This window comes from Phalangium opilio, unplaced genomic scaffold (genome assembly GCF_054372755.1).
Source record: "Phalangium opilio isolate 3A_F unplaced genomic scaffold, DU_Popi_V2 ptg000352l_1, whole genome shotgun sequence".
Lineage (NCBI taxonomy): Eukaryota > Metazoa > Arthropoda > Arachnida > Opiliones > Phalangiidae > Phalangium > Phalangium opilio.
The window spans coordinates 6,859,078-6,874,713 of record NW_028324228.1 but is presented as its reverse complement, the minus strand read 5'-3'; the positions used below and the strand labels follow the sequence as shown (position 1 = coordinate 6,874,713).

At 45.9% G+C, this 15,636-nt stretch overlaps 11 non-coding genes across 11 annotated transcripts; all 11 read right to left on the bottom strand.

Moving 5' to 3' along the window:
* Positions 1-629: 629 nt before the first annotated feature.
* On the bottom strand, positions 630-702 carry TRNAN-GUU (transfer RNA asparagine (anticodon GUU)). Its single transcript has one exon. It is a non-coding gene; the product is annotated as a tRNA-Asn (tRNA).
* An 808-nt stretch (positions 703-1,510) lies between these two features.
* TRNAN-GUU (transfer RNA asparagine (anticodon GUU)) lies at positions 1,511-1,583 on the bottom strand. The gene has a single exon. It is a non-coding gene; the product is annotated as a tRNA-Asn (tRNA).
* A 661-nt stretch (positions 1,584-2,244) lies between these two features.
* Positions 2,245-2,317, bottom strand: TRNAS-GCU (transfer RNA serine (anticodon GCU)). Its single transcript has one exon. It is a non-coding gene; the product is annotated as a tRNA-Ser (tRNA).
* A 366-nt stretch (positions 2,318-2,683) lies between these two features.
* TRNAN-GUU (transfer RNA asparagine (anticodon GUU)) lies at positions 2,684-2,756 on the bottom strand. The gene has a single exon. It is a non-coding gene; the product is annotated as a tRNA-Asn (tRNA).
* Positions 2,757-4,150: 1,394 nt separating this feature from the next.
* On the bottom strand, positions 4,151-4,223 carry TRNAN-GUU (transfer RNA asparagine (anticodon GUU)). The gene has a single exon. It is a non-coding gene; the product is annotated as a tRNA-Asn (tRNA).
* A 660-nt stretch (positions 4,224-4,883) lies between these two features.
* TRNAN-GUU (transfer RNA asparagine (anticodon GUU)) lies at positions 4,884-4,956 on the bottom strand. Its single transcript has one exon. It is a non-coding gene; the product is annotated as a tRNA-Asn (tRNA).
* A 6,229-nt stretch (positions 4,957-11,185) lies between these two features.
* TRNAN-GUU (transfer RNA asparagine (anticodon GUU)) lies at positions 11,186-11,258 on the bottom strand. The gene has a single exon. It is a non-coding gene; the product is annotated as a tRNA-Asn (tRNA).
* Positions 11,259-11,918: 660 nt separating this feature from the next.
* Positions 11,919-11,991, bottom strand: TRNAN-GUU (transfer RNA asparagine (anticodon GUU)). The gene has a single exon. It is a non-coding gene; the product is annotated as a tRNA-Asn (tRNA).
* A 661-nt stretch (positions 11,992-12,652) lies between these two features.
* TRNAS-GCU (transfer RNA serine (anticodon GCU)) lies at positions 12,653-12,725 on the bottom strand. The gene has a single exon. It is a non-coding gene; the product is annotated as a tRNA-Ser (tRNA).
* A 366-nt stretch (positions 12,726-13,091) lies between these two features.
* Positions 13,092-13,164, bottom strand: TRNAN-GUU (transfer RNA asparagine (anticodon GUU)). Its single transcript has one exon. It is a non-coding gene; the product is annotated as a tRNA-Asn (tRNA).
* A 1,980-nt stretch (positions 13,165-15,144) lies between these two features.
* On the bottom strand, positions 15,145-15,217 carry TRNAN-GUU (transfer RNA asparagine (anticodon GUU)). The gene has a single exon. It is a non-coding gene; the product is annotated as a tRNA-Asn (tRNA).
* Between the last annotated feature and the right edge of the window lie 419 nt (positions 15,218-15,636).

Below are 15,636 nucleotides of genomic sequence, written 5' to 3'. Positions count from 1 at the left end.
AAAACTCTGACTTTGTACGTCACATCCGAGACTTCAAAACACCGCTCCCGGATGGGCTCGAACCTCAAACCTTTTGAATAACAGCTGAACGCGCTAACCATTGCGTCACGGAAGCCCAAAAATTAAATGTTCGTCAGATATTTTTAAAAAACTCTGAATTTTACGTTACATCTAAGACCTCACAACACCGCTCCCGGATGGGCTCGAACCACCAACCTTTCGGTTAACAGCCGACGGCGTTAAACATTGTGCTACGGAAGCCCAAAGATTAAATGTTCGTCAGGTATTGTGGAAAAACTTTGACTTTTTACGTCACATCTGAGACCTCACAACACCACTCCCGGATGGGCTCGAACCACCAACCTTTCGGTTAACAGCCGAACGCGCTAACCATTGCGCCACGGAAGCTCAAAAATTAAATGGTCGTCAGGTATTGTGGAAAAACTTTGACTTTTTCCGTCACATCTGAGACCTCACAACACCGCTCCCGGATGGTCTCGAACCACCAACCTTTCAGTTAACAGCCGAACGCGCTAACCATTGCGCCACGGAAGCCCAAAGATTAAATGTTTGTCAGGTATTGTGGAAAAACTTTGGCATTTGACAATACGTTTGAGATCTCACAACACCGCTCCCGGGTGGGCTCGAACCACCAACCTTTCGGTTAACAGCCGAACGCGCTAACCATTGCGCCACGGAAGCTCAAAAATTAAACGGTCGTCAGGTATTGTGGAAAAACTTTGGCTTTTTACGTTACATTTGAGACTTCACAACACGGCAGCCGGGTGGGCTCGAACCACCAACCTTTTGGTTAACATCCGAACGCGCTAACCTTCGAGCCAAGGAAGCTCAGAAATGATATGGTCGTCAGGTATTGTGGAAAAACTCTGACTTTGTACGTCACATCCGAGACTTCAAAACACCGCTCCCGGATGGGCTCGAACCTCAAACCTTTTGAATAACAGCTGAACGCGCTAACCATTGCGCCACGGAAGCCCAAAAATTAAATGTTCGTCAGATATTTTTAAAAAACTCTGAATTTTACGTTACATCTAAGACCTCACAACACCGCTCCCGGGTGGGCTCGAACCACCAACCTTTCGGTTAACAGCCGAACGCGCTAACCATTGCTTCACGGAAGCCCAAAAATTAAATGTTCGTCAGGTATTGTGGAAAAACTTTGACTTTTTACGTCACATCTGAGACCTCACAACACCGCTCCCGGATGGGCTCGAACCACCAACCTTTCGGTTAACAGCCGACGGCGTTAAACATTGCGCAACGGAAGCCCAAAGATTAAATGTTCGTCAGGTATTGTGGAAAAACTTCGGATTTTTACGTTACATGTGAGATCTCACAACACCGCTCCCGGGTGGGCTCGAACCGCCAACCTTTCGGTTAACAGCCGAACGCGCTAACCATTGCGCCACGGAAGCCCAAAGATTAAATGTTCGTCAGGTATTGTGGAAAAACTTTGACTTTTTACGTCACATCTAAGACCTCACAACACCGCTCCCGGGTGGGCTCGAACCACCAACCTTTCGGTTAACAGCCGAACGCGCTAACCATTGCGCCACGGAAGCCCAAAGATTAAATGTTCGTCAGGTATTGTGGAAAAACTTTGACTTTTTACGTCACATCTGAGACCTCACAACACCGCCCCCGGATGGGCTCGAACCACCAACCTTTCGGTTAACAGCCGACGGCGTTAACCATTGTGCAACGGAAGCCCAAAGATTAAATGTTCGTCAGGTATTGTGGAAAAACTTTAACTATTTACGTCACATCTGAGACTTCACAACACCGCTCCCGGATGGGCTCGAACCACAAACCTTTTGAATAACAGCTGAACGCTCTAACCTTTGCGCCACGGAAGCCCAAAAATTAAATGTTCGTCAGTTATTTTTAAAAAAACTCTGAATTTTACGTTACATCTAAGACCTCACAACACAGCTCCCGGATGGGCTCGAACCACCAACCTTTCGTTTAACAGCCGACGGCGTTAACCATTGCGCAACGGAAGCCCAAAGATTAAATGATCGTCAGGTATTGTGGAAAAACTTTGGATTTTTACGTTACATGTGAGATTTCACAACACCGCTCCCGGGTGGGCTCGAACCACCAACCTTTCGGTTAACAGCCGAACGCGCTAACCATTGCTTCACGGAAGCCCAAAAATTAAATGTTCGTCAGTTATTTTTAAAAAACTCTGAATTTTACGTTACATCTAAGACCTCACAACACCGCTCCCGGGTGGGCTCGAACCACCAACCTTTCGGTTAGCAGCCGAACGCGCTAACCATTGCTTCACGGAAGCCCAAAAATTAAATGTTCGTCAGGTATTGTGGAAAAACTTTGACTTTTTACGTCACATCTGAGACTTCACAACACCGCTCCCGGATGGGCTCGAACCACAAACCTTTTGAATAACAGCTGAACGCTCTAAACATTGCAACACGGAAGCCCAAAAATTAAATGTTCGTCAGTTATTTTTAAAAAACTCTGAATTTTACGTTACATCTAAGACCTCACAACACCGCTCCCGGGTGGGCTCGAACCACCAACCTTTCGGTTAACAGCCGAACGCGCTAACCATTGCTTCACGGAAGCCCAAAAATTAAATGTTCGTCAGTTATTTTTAAAAAACTCTGAATTTTACGTTACATCTAAGACCTCACAACACCGCTCCCGGGTGGGCTCGAACCACCAACCTTTCGGTTAACAGCCGAACGCGCTAACCATTGCGCCACGGAAGCCCAAAGATTAAATGTTCGTCAGGTATTGTGGAAAAACTTTGACTTTTTACGTCACATCTGAGACCTCACAACACCGCTCTCGGATGGGCTCGAACCACCAACCTTTCGGTTAACAGCCGAACGCGCTAACCATTGCGCCACGGAAGCCCAAAGATTAAATGTTCGTCAGGTATTGTGGAAAAACTTTGACTTTTTACGTCACATCTGAGACCTCACAACACCGCTCCCGGATGGGCTCGAACCACCAACCTTTCGGTTAACAGCCGACGGCGTTAACCATTGTGCAACGGAAGCCCAAAGATTAAATGTTCGTCAGGTATTGTGGAAAAACTTTAACTATTTACGTCACATCTGAGACTTCACAACACCGCTCCCGGATGGGCTCGAACCACAAACCTTTTGAATAACAGCTGTCCGCTCTAACCTTTGCGCCACGGAAGCCCAAAAATTAAATGTTCGTCAGTTATTTTTAAAAAAACTCTGAATTTTACGTTACATCTAAGACCTCACAACACAGCTCCCGGATGGGCTCGAACCACCAACCTTTCGGTTAACAGCCGACGGCGTTAACCATTGCGCAACGGAAGCCCAAAGATTAAATGATCGTCAGGTATTGTGGAAAAACTTTGGATTTTTACGTTACAGGTGAGATTTCACAACACCGCTCCCGGGTGGGCTCGAACCACCAACCTTTCGGTTAACAGCCGAACGCGCTAACCATTGCTTCACGGAAGCCCAAAAATTAAATGTTCGTCAGTTATTTTTAAAAAACTCTGAATTTTACGTTACATCTAAGACCTCACAACACCGCTCCCGGGTGGGCTCGAACCACCAACCTTTCGGTTAACAGCCGAACGCGCTAACCATTGCTTCACGGAAGCCCAAAAATTAAATGTTCGTCAGGTATTGTGGAAAAACTCTGAATTTTACGTTACATCTAAGACCTCACAACACCGCTCCCGGATGGGCTCGAACCACCAACCTTTCAGTTAACAGCCGACGGCGTTAACCATTGCGCAACGGAAGCCCAAAGATTAAATGTCGGTCAGGTATTGTGGGAAAACTTTGGATTTTTACGTTACATGTGAGATCTCACAACACCGCTCCCGGGTGGGCTCGAACCACCAACCTTTCGGTTAACAGCCGAACGCGCTAACCATTGCGCCACAGAAGCCCAAAGATTAAATGTTCGTCAGGTATTGTGGAAAAACTTTGACTTTTTACGTCACATCTGAGACTTCACAACACCGCTCCCGGATGGGCTCGAACCACAAACCTTTTGAATAACAGCTGAACGCTCTAACCATTGCGCCACGGAAGACCAAAAATTAAATGTTCGTCAGTTATTTTTAAAAAACTCTGAATTTTACGTTACATCTAAGACCTCACAACACCGCTCCCGGGTGGGCTCGAACCACCAACCTTTCGGTTAACAGCCGAACGCGCTAACCATTGCGCCACGGAAGCCCAAAAATTAAATGGTCGTCGGGTATTGTGGAAACACTTTGGCTTTTTACGTTATATGTGAGAGCTCACAACACCGCTCCCGGGTGGGGTCGAACCACCAACCTTTCGGTTAACAGCCGAACGCGTTAACCATTGCGCAACGGAAGCCCAAAGAATAAATGTTCGTCAGTTATTGTGGAAAAACTTTGACTTTTTACGTCACATCTGAGACTTCACAACACCGCTCCCGGATGGGCTCGAACCACAAACCTTTTGAATAACAGCTGAACGCTCTAACCATTGCGCCACGGAAGACCAAAAATTTAATGTTCGTCAGTTATTTTTAAAAAACTCTGAATTTTACGTTACATCTAAGACCTCACAACACCGCTCCCGGATGGGCTCGAACCACCAACCTTTCGGCTAACAGCCGAGGGCGTTAACCATTTTGCAACGGAAGCCCAAAGATTAAATGTTCGTCAGGTATTGTGGAAAAACTTTGACTTTTCACGTCACATCTGAGACTTCACAACACCGCTCCCGGATGGGCTCGAACCACAAACCTTTTGAATAACAGCTGAACGCTCTAACCATTGCGCCACGGAAGACCAAAAATTTAATGTTCGTCAGTTATTTTTAAAAAACTCTGAATTTTACGTTACATCTAAGACCTCACAACACCGCTCCCGGGTGGGCTCGAACCACCAACCTTTCGGTTAACAGCCGAACGCGCTAACCATTGCGCCACGGAAGCCCAAAAATTAAATGGTCGTCGGGTATTGTGGAAACACTTTGGCTTTTTACGTTACATGTGAGAGCTCACAACACCGCTCCCGGGTGGGCTCGAACCACCAACCTTTCAATTAACAGCCGAACGCGCTAACCATTGCGCCACAGAAGCCCAAAGATTAAATGTTCGTCACGTATTTTTAAAAAACTCTGAATTTTACGTTACATCTAAGACCTCACAACACCGCTCCCGGATGGGCTCGAACCACCAACCTTTCGGTTAACAGCCGACGGCGTTAACCATTGCGCAACGGAAGCCCAAAGATTAAATGTTCGTCAGGTATTGTGGAAAAACTTTGGATTTTTACGTTACATGTGAGATCTCACAACACCGCTCCCGGGTGGGCTCGAACCACCAACCTTTCGGTTAACAGCCGAACGCGTTAACCATTGCGCCTCGGAAGCCCAAAGAATAAATGTTCGTCAGTTATTGTGGAAAAACTTTGACTTTTTACGTCACATCTGAGACTTCACAACACCGCTCCCGGATGGGCTCGAACCACAAACCTTTTGAATAACAGCTGAACGCTCTAACCATTGCGCCACGGAAGACCAAAAATTTAATGTTCGTCAGATATTTTTAAAAAACTCTGAATTTTACGTTACATCTAAGACCTCACAACACCGCTCCCGGATGGGCTCGAACCACCAACCTTTCGGTTAACAGCCGACGGCGTTAACCATTGCGCCACGGAAGCCCAAAAATTAAATGGTCGTCGGGTATTGTGGAAACACTTTGGCTTTTTACGTTACATGTGAGAGCTCACAACACCGCTCCCGGGTGGGCTCGAACCACCAACCTTTCGGTTAACAGCCGAACGCGCTAACCATTGCGCCACAGAAGCCCAAAGATTAAATGTTCGTCAGGTATTTTTAAAAAACTCTGAATTTTACGTTACATCTAAGACCTCACAACACCGCTCCCGGATGGGCTCGAACCACCAACCTTTCGGTTAACAGCCGACGGCGTTAACCATTGCGCAACGGAAGCCCAAAGATTAAATGTTCGTCAGGTATTGTGGAAAAACTTTGGATTTTTACGTTACATGTGAGATCTCACAACACCGCTCCCGGGTGGGCTCGAACCACCAACCTTTCGGTTAACAGCCGAACGCGTTAACCATTGCGCCACGGAAGCCCAAAGAATAAATATTCGTCAGTTATTGTGGAAAAACTTTGACTTTTTACGTCACATCTGAGACTTCACAACACCGCTCCCGGATGGGCTCGAACCACAAACCTTTTGAATAACAGCTGAACGCTCTAACCATTGCGCCACGGAAGACCAAAAATTTAATGTTCGTCAGTTATTTTTAAAAAACTCTGAATTTTACGTTACATCTAAGACCTCACAACACCTCTCCCGGATGGGCTCGAACCACCAACCTTTCGGCTAACAGCCGAGGGCGTTAACCATTGTGCAACGGAAGCCCAAAGATTAAATGTTCGTCAGGTATTGTGGAAAAACTTTGACTTTTCACGTCACATCTGAGACTTCACAACGCCGCTCCCCAATGGGCTCGAACCACAAACCTTTTGAATAACAGCTGAACGCTCTAAACATTGCGCCACGGAAGCCCAAAAATTAAATGTTCGTCAGTTATTTTTAAAAAAACTCTGAATTTTACGTTACATCTAAGACCTCACAACACCGCTCCCGGATGGGCTCGAGCCACAGACCTTTCGGTTAACAGCCGACGGCGTTAACCATTGCGCAACGGAAGCCCAAAGATTAAATGTTCGTCAGGTATTGTGGAAAAACTTTGACTTTTTACGTCACATCTGAGACTTCACAACACCGCTCCCGGATGGGCTCGAACCACAAACCTTTTGAATAACAGCTGAACGCTCTAACCATTGCGCCACGGAAGACCAAAAATTAAATGTTCGTCAGTTATTTTTAAAAAACTCTGAATTTTACGTTACATCTAAGACCTCTCAACACCGCTCCCGGATGGGCTGGAGCCACCAACCTTTCGGTTAACAGCCGACGGCGTTAACCATTGTGCAACGGAAGCCCAAAGATTAAATGTTCGTCAGGTATTGTGGAAAAACTTTGACTTTTTACGTCACATATGAGACTTCACAACACCGCTCCCGGATGGGCTCGAACCACAAACCTTTTGAATAACAGCTGAACGCTCTAACCATTGCGCCACGGAAGACCAAAAATTTAATGTTCGTCAGTTATTTTTAAAAAACTCTGAATTTTACGTTACATCTAAGACCTCACAACACCGCTCCCGGATGGGCTCGAACCACCAACCTTTCGGTTAACAGCCGACGGCGTTAACCATTGCGCCACGGAAGCCCAAAAATTAAATGGTCGTCGGGTATTGTGGAAACACTTTGGCTTTTTACGTTACTTGTGAGAGCTCACAACACCGCTCCCGGGTGGGCTCGAACCACCAACCTTTCGGTAAACAGCCGAACGCGCTAACCAATGCGCCACAGAAGCCCAAAGATTAAATGTTCGTCAGGTATTTTTAAAAAACTCTGAATTTTACGTTACATCTAAGACCTCACAACACCGCTCCCGGATGGGCTCGAACCACCAACCTTTCGGTTAACAGCCGACGGCGTTAACCATTGCGCAACGGAAGCCCAAAGATTAAATGTTCGTCAGGTATTGTGGAAAAACTTTGGATTTTTACGTTACATGTGAGATCTCACAACACCGCTCCCGGGTGGGCTCGAACCACCAACCTTTCGGTTAACAGCCAAACGCGTTAACCATTGCGCCACGGAAGCCCAAAGAATAAATGTTCGTCAGTTATTGTGGAAAAACTTTGACTTTTTACGTCACATCTGAGACTTCACAACACCGCTCCCGGATGGGCTCGAACCACAAACCTTTTGAATAACAGCTGAACGCTCTAACCATTGCGCCACGGAAGACCAAAAATTTAATGTTCGTCAGTTATTTTTAAAAAACTCTGAATTTTACGTTACATCTAAGACCTCTCAACACCGCTCCCGGATGGGCTGGAGCCACCAACCTTTCGGTTAACAGCCGACGGCGTTAACCATTGTGCAACGGAAGCCCAAAGATTAAATGTTCGTCAGGTATTGTGGAAAAACTTTGACTTTTTACGTCACATCTGAGACCTCACAACACCGCTCCCGGATGGGCTCGAACCACAAACCTTTTGAATAACAGCTGAACGCTCTAAACATTGCGCCACGGAAGCCCAAAAATTAAATGTTCGTCAGTTATTTTTAAAAAACTCTGAATTTTACGTTACATCTAAGACCTCTCAACACCGCTCCCGGATGGGCTGGAGCCACCAACCTTTCGGTTAACAGCCGACGGCGTTAACCATTGTGCAACGGAAGCCCAAAGATTAAATGTTCGTCAGGTATTGTGGAAAAACTTTGACTTTTTACGTCACATATGAGACTTCACAACACCGCTCCCGGATGGGCTCGAACCACAAACCTTTTGAATAACAGCTGAACGCTCTAACCATTGCGCCACGGAAGACCAAAAATTTAATGTTCGTCAGTTATTTTTAAAAAACTCTGAATTTTACGTTACATCTAAGACCTCACAACACCGCTCCCGGATGGGCTCGAACCACCAACCTTTCGGTTAACAGCCGACGGCGTTAACCATTGCGCCACGGAAGCCCAAAAATTAAATGGTCGTCGGGTATTGTGGAAACACTTTGGCTTTTTACGTTACTTGTGAGAGCTCACAACACCGCTCCCGGGTGGGCTCGAACCACCAACCTTTCGGTAAACAGCCGAACGCGCTAACCAATGCGCCACAGAAGCCCAAAGATTAAATGTTCGTCAGGTATTTTTAAAAAACTCTGAATTTTACGTTACATCTAAGACCTCACAACACCGCTCCCGGATGGGCTCGAACCACCAACCTTTCGGTTAACAGCCGACGGCGTTAACCATTGCGCAACGGAAGCCCAAAGATTAAATGTTCGTCAGGTATTGTGGAAAAACTTTGGATTTTTACGTTACATGTGAGATCTCACAACACCGCTCCCGGGTGGGCTCGAACCACCAACCTTTCGGTTAACAGCCGAACGCGTTAACCATTGCGCCACGGAAGCCCAAAGAATAAATGTTCGTCAGTTATTGTGGAAAAACTTTGACTTTTTACGTCACATCTGAGACTTCACAACACCGCTCCCGGATGGGCTCGAACCACAAACCTTTTGAATAACAGCTGAACGCTCTAACCATTGCGCCACGGAAGACCAAAAATTTAATGTTCGTCAGTTATTTTTAAAAAACTCTGAATTTTACGTTACATCTAAGACCTCTCAACACCGCTCCCGGATGGGCTGGAGCCACCAACCTTTCGGTTAACAGCCGACGGCGTTAACCATTGTGCAACGGAAGCCCAAAGATTAAATGTTCGTCAGGTATTGTGGAAAAACTTTGACTTTTTACGTCACATCTGAGACCTCACAACACCGCTCCCGGATGGGCTCGAACCACAAACCTTTTGAATAACAGCTGAACGCTCTAAACATTGCGCCACGGAAGCCCAAAAATTAAATGTTCGTCAGTTATTTTTAAAAAACTCTGAATTTTACGTTACATCTAAGACCTCACAACACCGCTCCCGGGTTAGCTCGAACCACCAACCTTTCGGTTAACAGCCGAACGCGCTAACCATTGCTTCACGGAAGCCCAAAAATTAAATGTTCGTCAGGTATTGTGGAAAAACTTTGACTTTTTACGTCACATCTGAGACTTCACAACACCGCTCCCGGATGGGCTCGAACCACAAACCTTTTGAATAAAAGCTGAACGCTCTAAACATTGCGCCACGGAAGCCCAAAAATTAAATGTTCGTCAGTTATTTTTAAAAAACTCTGAATTTTACGTTACATCTAAGACCTCACAACACCGCTCCCGGATGGGCTCGAACCACCAACCTTTCGGTTAACAGCCGACGGCGTTAACCATTGCGCAACGGAAGCCCAAAGATTAAATGTTCGTCAGGTATTGTGGAAAAACTTTGGATTTTTACGTTACATGTGAGATCTCACAACACCGCTCCTGGGTGGGCTCGAACCACCAACCTTTCGGTTAACAGCCAAACGCGCTAACCATTGCGCCACGGAAGCCCAAAGATTAAATGTTCGTCAGGTATTGTGGAAAAACTTTGACTTTTTACGTCACATCTGAGACTTCACAACACCGCTCCCGGATGGGCTCGAACCACAAACCTTTTGAATAACAGCTGAACGCTCTAACCATTGCGCCACGGAAGACCAAAAATTTAATGTTCGTCAGTTATTTTTAAAAAACTCTGAATTTTACGTTACATCTAAGACCTCACAACACCGCTCCCGGATGGGCTCGAACCACCAACCTTTCGGCTAACAGCCGAGGGCGTTAACCATTGTGCAACGGAAGCCCAAAGATTATATGTTCGTCAGGTATTGTGGAAAAACTTTGACTTTTCACGTCACATCTGAGACTTCACAACACCGCTCCCCAATGGGCTCGAACCACAAACCTTTTGAATAACAGCTGAACGCTCTAAACATTGCGCCACGGAAGCCCAAAAATTAAATGTTCGTCAGTTATTTTTAAAAAAACTCTGAATTTTACGTTACATCTAAGACCTCACAACACCGCTCCCGGATGGGCTCGAGCCACAGACCTTTCGGTTAACAGCCGACGGCGTTAACCATTGCGCAACGGAAGCCCAAAGATTAAATGTTCGTCAGGTATTGTGGAAAAACTTTGACTTTTTACGTCACATCTGAGACTTCACAACACCGCTCCCGGATGGGCTCGAACCACAAACCTTTTGAATAACAGCTGAACGCTCTAACCATTGCGCCACGGAAGACCAAAAATTAAATGTTCGTCAGTTATTTTTAAAAAACTCTGAATTTTACGTTACATCTAAGACCTCTCAACACCGCTCCCGGATGGGCTGGAGCCACCAACCTTTCGGTTAGCAGCCGAACGCGCTAACCATTGCTTCACGGAAGCCCAAAAATTAAATGTTCGTCAGGTATTGTGGAAAAACTGACTTTTTACGTCACATCTGAGACTTCACAACACCGCTCCCGGATGGGCTCGAACCACAAACCTTTTGAATAACAGCTGAACGCTCTAAACATTGCAACACGGAAGCCCAAAAATTAAATGTTCGTCAGTTATTTTTAAAAAACTCTGAATTTTACGTTACATCTAAGACCTCACAACACCGCTCCCGGGTGGGCTCGAACCACCAACCTTTCGGTTAACAGCCGAACGCGCTAACCATTGCGCCACGGAAGCCCAAAGATTAAATGTTCGTCAGGTATTGTGGAAAAACTTTGACTTTTTACGTCACATCTGAGACCTCACAACAACGCTCCCGGATGGGCTCGAACCACAAACCTTTTGAATAACAGCTGAACGCTCTAAACATTGCGCCACGGAAGCCCAAAAATTAAATGTTCGTCAGTTATTTTTAAAAAACTCTGAATTTTACGTTACATCTAAGACCTCACAACACCGCTCCCGGGTTAGCTCGAACCACCAACCTTTCGGTTAACAGCCGAACGCGCTAACCATTGCTTCACGGAAGCCCAAAAATTAAATGTTCGTCAGGTATTGTGGAAAAACTTTGACTTTTTACGTCACATCTGAGACCTCACAACACCGCTCCCGGATGGGCTCGAACCACCAACCTTTCGGTTAACAGCCGACGGCGTTAACCATTGTGCAACGGAAGCCCAAAGATTAAATGTTCGTCAGGTATTGTGGAAAAACTTCGGATTTTTACGTTACATGTGAGATTTCACAACACCGCTCCCGGGTGGGCTCGAACCACCAACCTTTCGGTTAACAGCCGAACGCGCTAACCATTGCTTCACGGAAGCCCAAAAATTAAATGTTCGTCAGTTATTTTTAAAAAACTCTGAATTTTACGTTACATCTAAGACCTCACAACACCGCTCCCGGGTGGGCTCGAACCACCAACCTTTCGGTTAACAGCCGAACGCGCTAACCATTGCGCCACGGAAGCCCAAAGATTAAATGTTCGTCAGGTATTGTGGAAAAACTTTGACTTTTTACGTCACATCTGAGACCTCACAACACCGCCCCCGGATGGGCTCGAACCACCAACCTTTCGGTTAACAGCCGACGGCGTTAACCATTGTGCAACGGAAGCCCAAAGATTAAATGTTCGTCAGGTATTGTGGAAAAACTTTAACTATTTACGTCACATCTGAGACTTCACAACACCGCTCCCGGATGGGCTCGAACCACAAACCTTTTGAATAACAGCTGAACGCTCTAACCTTTGCGCCACGGAAGCCCAAAAATTAAATGTTCGTCAGTTATTTTTAAAAAAACTCTGAATTTTACGTTACATCTAAGACCTCACAACACAGCTCCCGGATGGGCTCGAACCACCAACCTTTCGTTTAACAGCCGACGGCGTTAACCATTGCGCAACGGAAGCCCAAAGATTAAATGATCGTCAGGTATTGTGGAAAAACTTTGGATTTTTACGTTACATGTGAGATTTCACAACACCGCTCCCGGGTGGGCTCGAACCACCAACCTTTCGGTTAACAGCCGAACGCGCTAACCATTGCTTCACGGAAGCCCAAAAATTAAATGTTCGTCAGTTATTTTTAAAAAACTCTGAATTTTACGTTACATCTAAGACCTCACAACACCGCTCCCGGGTGGGCTCGAACCACCAACCTTTCGGTTAGCAGCCGAACGCGCTAACCATTGCTTCACGGAAGCCCAAAAATTAAATGTTCGTCAGGTATTGTGGAAAAACTTTGACTTTTTACGTCACATCTGAGACTTCACAACACCGCTCCCGGATGGGCTCGAACCACAAACCTTTTGAATAACAGCTGAACGCTCTAAACATTGCAACACGGAAGCCCAAAAATTAAATGTTCGTCAGTTATTTTTAAAAAACTCTGAATTTTACGTTACATCTAAGACCTCACAACACCGCTCCCGGGTGGGCTCGAACCACCAACCTTTCGGTTAACAGCCGAACGCGCTAACCATTGCTTCACGGAAGCCCAAAAATTAAATGTTCGTCAGTTATTTTTAAAAAACTCTGAATTTTACGTTACATCTAAGACCTCACAACACCGCTCCCGGGTGGGCTCGAACCACCAACCTTTCGGTTAACAGCCGAACGCGCTAACCATTGCGCCACGGAAGCCCAAAGATTAAATGTTCGTCAGGTATTGTGGAAAAACTTTGACTTTTTACGTCACATCTGAGACCTCACAACACCGCTCTCGGATGGGCTCGAACCACCAACCTTTCGGTTAACAGCCGAACGCGCTAACCATTGCGCCACGGAAGCCCAAAGATTAAATGTTCGTCAGGTATTGTGGAAAAACTTTGACTTTTTACGTCACATCTGAGACCTCACAACACCGCTCCCGGATGGGCTCGAACCACCAACCTTTCGGTTAACAGCCGACGGCGTTAACCATTGTGCAACGGAAGCCCAAAGATTAAATGTTCGTCAGGTATTGTGGAAAAACTTTAACTATTTACGTCACATCTGAGACTTCACAACACCGCTCCCGGATGGGCTCGAACCACCAACCTTTCGGCTAACAGCCGAGGGCGTTAACCATTGTGCAACGGAAGCCCAAAGATTAAATGTTCGTCAGGTATTGTGGAAAAACTTTGACTTTTTACGTCACATCTGAGACTTCACAACACCGCTCCCGGATGGGCTCGAACCACAAACCTTTTGAATAACAGCTGAACGCTCTAACCATTGCGCCACGGAAGACCAAAAATTAAATGTTCGTCAGTTATTTTTAAAAAACTCTGAATTTTACGTTACATCTAAGACCTCTCAACACCGCTCCCGGATGGGCTGGAGCCACCAACCTTTCGGTTAACAGCCGACGGCGTTAACCATTGTGCAACGGAAGCCCAAAGATTAAATGTTCGTCAGGTATTGTGGAAAAACTTTGACTTTTTACGTCACATCTGAGACTTCACAACACCGCTCCCGGATGGGCTCGAACCACAAACCTTTTGAATAACAGCTGAACGCTCTAAACATTGCGCCACGGAAGCCCAAAAATTAAATGTTCGTCAGTTATTTTTAAAAAACTCTGAATTTTACGTTACATCTAAGACCTCACAACACCGCTCCCGGGTTAGCTCGAACCACCAACCTTTCGGTTAACAGCCGAACGCGCTAACCATTGCTTCACGGAAGCCCAAAAATTAAATGTTCGTCAGGTATTGTGGAAAAACTTTGACTTTTTACGTCACATCTGAGACTTCACAACACCGCTCCCGGATGGGCTCGAACCACAAACCTTTTGAATAACAGCTGAACGCTCTAAACATTGCGCCACGGAAGTCCAAAAATTAAATGTTCGTAAGTTATTTTTAAAAAACTCTGAATTTTACGTTACATCTAAGACCTCACAACACCGCTCCCGGATGGGCTCGAACCACCAACCTTTCGGTTAACAGCCGACGGCGTTAACCATTGCGCAACGGAAGCCCAAAGATTAAATGTTCGTCAGGTATTGTGGAAAAACTTTGGATTTTTACGTTACATGTGAGATCTCACAACACCGCTCCTGGGTGGGCTCGAACCACCAACCTTTCGGTTAACAGCCAAACGCGCTAACCATTGCGCCACGGAAGCCCAAAGATTAAATGTTCGTCAGGTATTGTGGAAAAACTTTGACTTTTTACGTCACATCTGAGACTTCACAACACCGGTCCCGGATGGGCTCGAACCACAAACCTTTTGAATAACAGCTGAACGCTCTAACCATTGCGCCACGGAAGACCAAAAATTAAAGGTTCGTCAGTTATTTTTAAAAAACTCTGAATTTTACGTTACATCTAAGACCTCACAACACCGCTCCCGGATGGGCTCGAACCACCAACCTTTCGGTTAACAGCCGACGGCGTTAACCATTGTGCAACGGAAGCCCAAAGATAAAATGTTCGTCAGGTATTGTGGAAAAACTTTGACTTTTTACGTCACATCTGAGACTTCACAACACCGCTCCCGGATGGGCTCGAACCACAAACCTTTTGAATAACAGCTGAACGCTCTAAACATTGCGCCACGGAAGCCCAAAAATTAAATGTTCGTCAGTTATTTTTAAAAAACTCTGAATTTTACGTTACATCTAAGACCTCACAACACCGCTCCCGGGTGGGCTCGAACCACCAACCTTTCGGTTAACAGCCGAACGCGCTAACCATTGCGCCACGGAAGCCCAAAGATAAAATGTTCGTCAGGTATTGTGGAAAAACTTTGACTTTTTACGTCACATCTGAGACTTCACAACACCGCTCCCGGATGGGCTCGAACCACAAACCTTTTGAATAACAGCTGAACGCTCTAAACATTGCGCCACGGAAGCCCAAAAATTAAAGGTTCGTCAGTTATTTTTAAAAAACTCTGAATTTTACGTTACATCTAAGACCTCACAACACCGCTCCCGGATGGGCTCGAACCACCAACCTTTCGGTTAACAGCCGACGGCGTTAACCATTGTGCAACGGAAGCCCAAAGATAAAATGTTCGTCAGGTATTGTGGAAAAACTTTGACTTTTTACGTCACATCTGAGACTTCACAACACCGCTCCCGGATGCGCTCGAACCACAAACCTTTTGAATAACAGCTGAACGCTC